Source organism: Populus trichocarpa, chromosome 8, assembly GCF_000002775.5.
Source record: "Populus trichocarpa isolate Nisqually-1 chromosome 8, P.trichocarpa_v4.1, whole genome shotgun sequence".
NCBI lineage: Eukaryota > Viridiplantae > Streptophyta > Magnoliopsida > Malpighiales > Salicaceae > Populus > Populus trichocarpa.
Window position 1 is genome coordinate 15,835,951 of NC_037292.2, and position 6,436 is coordinate 15,842,386.

Sequence of the window (6,436 nt, forward strand, 5' to 3'; positions counted from 1 at the left end):
TTATTTTATTTTTATTTTAATTATGTTATATTGTTAATTATTGCTTGACTAAAATTGTTAATTACTACTTGACTAAAATTGTTAATATATAATTAGTTAAAATATTGTACATGCGATTTTATGATTCGAGTTTATATTATATATTTCGTGTCGTGTTAAAAAAGTGTTTTTGACAACCTTGATGCAAAGTGAGGCATATAGCTTTTTTATTTTTTCGTTTGAAACTTATTTTTAAATAAATTTAATTTTTTTATATTTAAATTAATTTTTTATATATTTTTTTAAGTTTTTTTAACATGTTGATATTAATAATAATATTTTTTAAAAAAATATTATTTTAATTTATTTTTAAATGAAAAACACTTTAAAAAACAACCACTATCACAATATCAAATATATTCAAAAAATAAAAAGATACTTCAAAACTTTATAAAATATATTGTTAGACTTTATAATTTGGATTTTTGTTCACATTTGTCCTTATAGTTTTAGTTTGATCAATCTTTTCCTTGAATAGGGATGACAATGGGTAATTACAAGTTGTGTCTCTTTTATATATATATATATATATATATATATATATATGAGGTAAAAAATCTAAATATTAATATTTTATCCATCAAGTTTCTGGTATCTATATTAACTAATACTCTAAAAGGCGTGAGTACTGTAGCTTTCCCCACGCCACATGCTTCTTCTTTTTTTTCTGTTTGTTTATTTTTTTGTTTTTTTTCCCCACATTTTTTTTCGTTTTTTTTGGGCTTTACATGTTTTTTTTTCTTTTTTTCTCAAGATTGTCTTCTTCTTCTTTTTTTATTCTTTTTTGTTTTTGTGTTTATTTCAAAATTATCTTTGTTAATTTTTTTTAATATTAAACTGGTTGAAAATTTACTTATGTAATTTTTTTCTTTAAAACATTATGAATTACTACAATGTTTCCCTACATGATTTTTTTTTATGAATTTTGTTCTTTTTTTTTTTTTCCAAAATGGTCTTTGTCGATTTTGCTTCGTTATTTTTTTCTTTAAAATACTGTGGATTGTTACAATGTTTCCCCACATTATTTTTGTTTTGCTACAGTGTAGTTTTTAGCTTTGTAGTTTTTTTCTTTAAAACACTGTGAATTGCTACAGTGTTTCCCCACGTGGTTTTTTTATTTTTTTTCTAGAATTGTCTTTATCGATTTTATTTTTTTCATATTGAGCTGGTTGAGAATTTAGTTTCGTAGTTTTTTTCTTTAAAACACTGTGGATTGCTACAGTGTTCCCCCACATGATTTTTTTTTTGTTATGATTTTTTTCAAAATTATCTTTATCGATTTTATTATTTTTAATATTGAGCTGGTTAAGAATTACAACTGTAGACTTCTTCATGAAACACTATAGATTGTTACAGTGTTTCCCTACATGGTTTTTTTTTCTTTTGTTTTTTTTGTTATGATTTTTTTTAAAATTTTCTTTGTTCATTTTATTTTTTAAATATTAATCTGGTTAAGAATATAGCTTTGTAGTTTTTTCCTTGAAAACATTGTAGATTATAACATTTTTTCTCCATATAATTTTCTTTTTATTTTTTCCACAAATCCACAACAGCGCACAAACATGCCACAAGCCCATGGCATCGCGCGGGCATGGTATCTAGTGAATATTCATTGTACGATTATTATTTATTATTCATAAAAAAAATATTAAAAAACCATTATATGTGCGTGTGTGTGTTGTGTTAATATTTAAATATGTATATAAAATGACTTGAGCTCAGCTCATGGTTGAATACGGTGACTTGGGCTCAGCTTATGGCTGAACCCAAATATATTAGGTTTTGCATCTTTTCAAACCTTCATTTGATTGGGCTAACACCTTTTCTATGGATTCTAACTCTTTTAAAACACAAAAAAACATCGATGAAAAAATACAGACTCATTAATTTCTCCCCAATTCTTTATGCATTTGATTCGAAAAGACTTGAAAAGACAGGAAACAATCGATTAAGTTTGTCATGTTTTTCCTAGAGAAAAGGGCGTTTTAAATGCTCTCAGCTGCAAGTAAACCCTCAAACCTTTTTGGTTGGTTATTATTGATGGGGATCCATGCCTTTGGACATCATTAATAGTTACATCAGGTAAGCATGATATTGGAGGTTGTAGGGACTACTATCTTTATAGATATTGTCTTTAGGAAGATCTCATACCCATATTTCCTTAAGGGAGACCTCATACCTATCATTTGGAGAATGCCTTTAGAGAGATCTCATACATATCTCTTGGTACTATTAAGGGCTATTTCCCTGAGAGAGACCTTATACCTATCTCTTATAGAATACCATTGGGGAGATCTCATACCCATCCCTTAGGACTTTAGGGTTACTATCCTGAGAGAGATCTCATACCCATCTCTTGGGATTTTTTAGAGTTATTTTCGTAAGAAAGATCTCATATCTATCCATTAGAGAATGTCTTTAGAAGATCTCATACCCATCCCTTGGGCCTTTTAGGGGCCATTGCCTTGAGGGAGACCTTATATGATGCGGAACAGCACAACACCAAACTTAATCATGCTAAAGACCCATTGGAGGTACCAAGTGGACCAATTACAAGAGCGAGGACAAAGAAGCTTAAAGAGACATTGAATGAGCTGGTTCAGAATATATGGAGCAAGATGGACCTAGAGGAGCTTGGGACACCTAGAGAGCATGAAGGACAACCTCTAATTCATCTAATCTAAGTCTAAAAAGAGCCCAATTCGTGTGGATCAAAGGGTTGATAGATCTGATTTCCTAAGCTAGGAAGATTAATTAATGATTCTCCTAGTCTAGGAAGAAAACTAAATCGGCAGGTATAAAAGGATGGCAAATCTGATTCTAGCATATATAGGATATTAATTTTGGATTTTTATTATTTTTTCTTAGTCTTTGGTTTATTATTACTCATTTAGTTATTTGGGTCAATTGTAAGTGAGTCTCATATATCTCCACATAAGAGGATCCATTAGGGTTTATTTCAGTTTAGAGTTAGTATAAATAAAGTCATAACCAAACATGTGGGAGGACAAAATTTTTAGATTAATAAACATCTTCTATGAGTGGTAAGATATTCTTTCTTCTTTGGTTCTCTAAAGAACTGAAACGACATATCGAGAACATCTGACTTTATGGCGTCATCCTTATACTTCTCGTTCGCGAATTAATATTTATTGGGTGGAGGATTTCATTTCCAGTAGTGCTAGTGTCTAATTACTAGTTATCTTTGTGTCACACTCCTATCAAACCTGATTTACTTGGCTTTCTGGGAATTTGATGTTTTTGCGTGCGGATTGCATGATCACGTAATCACGAGGTTCACATCACTTAGACAGACCAACAGCTAGAAAACACAACAATACCTTAGTTTATATCACACAAATAAACAATGTAGGTTATCTTAGGTAAGGTATACTAGGGGTGATACGTCCTCCTTATACACATCCGGTCCCCTTATATAGACTCTGGGACCAGTTAGGGTTCTTATTGATCAAAGTACTAGTTAACAACTCTATTTTTTTACTGATAAAAAAAAATAATTCTTTGTTCTTTCCCCCATCATCAGAGAGATCTTGACTTGGGAGGACAATCACTACGACATCACACATGTGCAACAGACATAAACACTTTCTTTTGGGGATAAGCACCTTAGTAGTGGAATTGATGCATCTCTTCAATATAAAATGTTATTGATACGAACCTCGTGATCACATGGTCATGCAACCCATAAAAAGATTGACAACGAATTCTAGAAAAAGAGAAACATGTCTAATAGGAGTATGAAACAATAGAAACATATCCCAAGGGTCCAACACTATTGGAATAAGAACCCCCACCATATGAATATCAATTCATAAACAAAAAGTATAAGGAATACACTACAAGGTCAGTTATACCTTGATAAGTCAAATATGTTCTTTATCCCAACAAAGAAAACATGTTGCATCACGAAAAATACAAGTTTATTTCATAAATCCATGGCCCCTAAGGATTTCATATTACAAAAACTTATATAATAGTTCAACTAGTAACACTAATGAACCCCAAACTCGTGGGCTAATATTTACCCACTTGTAATAAACCCAAAGTATGTTAACTAAGCTCAAAAATGAAGAAAATAATAAAACAACAAATCTGACATATAAACTAAAGTTGTTGCATCTAATTAAATAAAATAACCTAAGATAGATAAATTTCCTAGTTTAAATAATGTCGTGAATGAAATTTTTATCCTGAAAATACTAATATATTTGTTGCCACCTTTAGATATCCAAAATAAGTTAGGAAATTGATTGCTGAAGTTGCCTTCCCTTTAGTTTCCTTGTTTGTCTAAGATAATTAATTGTAGCTTTAATAAATCCTCTCAAAACATGGAAACCTTTGTTTCCTTCCTTTAACCTTTTTTGTATGATTAGAAAACTTCATAAAATAAACTAATCAATATGTCAGTAAATACCACCAGCCTTTCTATCCTTGTGAAGCTAGGATGAATAAGGAATTCTTGTAAGAAAAGTATGCTTGACAACATAAAACTGGATATTAAAAAATTTTACACCAAAATTTGAATCTATCCTTGCTCGGATCGTATAAGTTGTCAAGGATATAATACCTTGCTGCTCGCCCATTTAGGCAAATGGCTTTATTTTTATTTGAAGGTAATTCTCAGTAAGTAAGTAATTTTTTATTGAGGTTCTCCAATCTTCCTCCATGTTGATGGGAGTGACAACAAGTTGTTCTTCACCTATACTAGGATTTTCTAGGATTTCAACCTAGACATCCACTAACAAATCTACAATATTGGAGCTTGCTAATTTACATAAGAGATTTGTTCAATGGTTCTCTTCCCTTGGAATATGAGTGATTGAAATATTTCTGACATTATTTTCCTTAAGAAGATAAGATTGGGACCTTTTAAAGATATCGCTGCATAATTGGTTCTTTGGCTTTATAAATTCCTTGGCATTGACCGACCACTAACTAGGAGTCACTATAAGCTTTAAGTGGATATGCCTTCAGAGTCTTTGAGAGACGTAATCTTGTTAGGAGGGCTTCATACTCTGACATATTTTTCATTGTTGGAAACTCAAAGCAAACTCTATATTCAAGACTTGGTTTTTAGGACTAACCAATACTATCCCAGCTCCCATTGACATTGGAAGACCATCAACATATAATTTCCAATGAGAAATTATCAAGGATTGCTCCATAGGCATATCTGAAATTATGGTTGAAGGTAGGGATTCAAGTATACTAATGGAACCCTAAAAAGAACACTAAGTAATGAAATTTACCAAGGCTTGACCCTATATAGCTAATTAAGGTTTGTATTGAAGTTTAAATCCTCCTAATTTAATATCCCATTTCACTAGTCATCCATACATCTCTAATTTATAGAGGATTTGTTGCAGAGGCTGATCCGAGAGTACTGTGACTTGGTGAGCTTGAAAATATAGTTTGAGCTTCCTATAGTCACTTACTAGAGCGAGGAGAGCGAGGACCACCTTTAAATATATGATTTTAGCATCATGGAGATTATGAGTGGAGTAATAAACTGGATGTTATATTCCTTCATCCTCTCTAACCAAAACAACGTTCATCACTGAGTCCGATACTCCTAAATAAAGAAAAAAGTTTTCACTTTCCCTAGGCTAAGACCAGTATCTAGAGTCCATTCAAAATTGGATATGTTTCTTAATAGCTTGAATTTTTTAGCACTAAACTTAATTTCTCTACTGCTCACCAAGAAGCCCAAGAATTTTCCTTGTTTGATGGCGCAGACATATTTGGAAGGATTAAGTTTCATCTAATGATGATTAAGTATAGAGAATACTTCATCCAGGTCTAGGAGATGTTGTTCAACATGCTCTTTACTAGCATATCATTAACGTAGACCTTCATAATCCTTACATGTTGATTCTTGAATATTTTGTTCACCATTTGCTGGTACATAGCTCCAATATTTTTCAACTCAAAGGGTATAGCTTTGTTACATAATATTCCTTTGTCGGTTATGAAAGCTATGTTTTCCTTGTCATTTGGATGCACAAGGATCTAGTGATACCTAGAATTTGCATCTAAAAAGCTCAAATACTCAAAACCTATGGTGGAATCAACTAGTCAATCAATTTTGGGGAGGGGATAATTGTCTTTTAAGCAAGCTTTATTCAAATATGTGAAATCCAAACACATCTACCACTTGCCATTCTTTTTCTTGACCATTACTACTGTCGCACGTGTGTGGTGTCGCGGCGAAAAACATTCACTCTCAAATTTTAGACGTTGTATTATCTAAAAATGTGGCAAATGTGGGGAGACAAGGAATTCTTGTCTTTTATAAGTGAAAAAATGGAATGGGAGTCGCCACATAGTATTTTGGTCATTAGAAACCCTAACTGGTCTTAGAGATCGAGTACGGGGA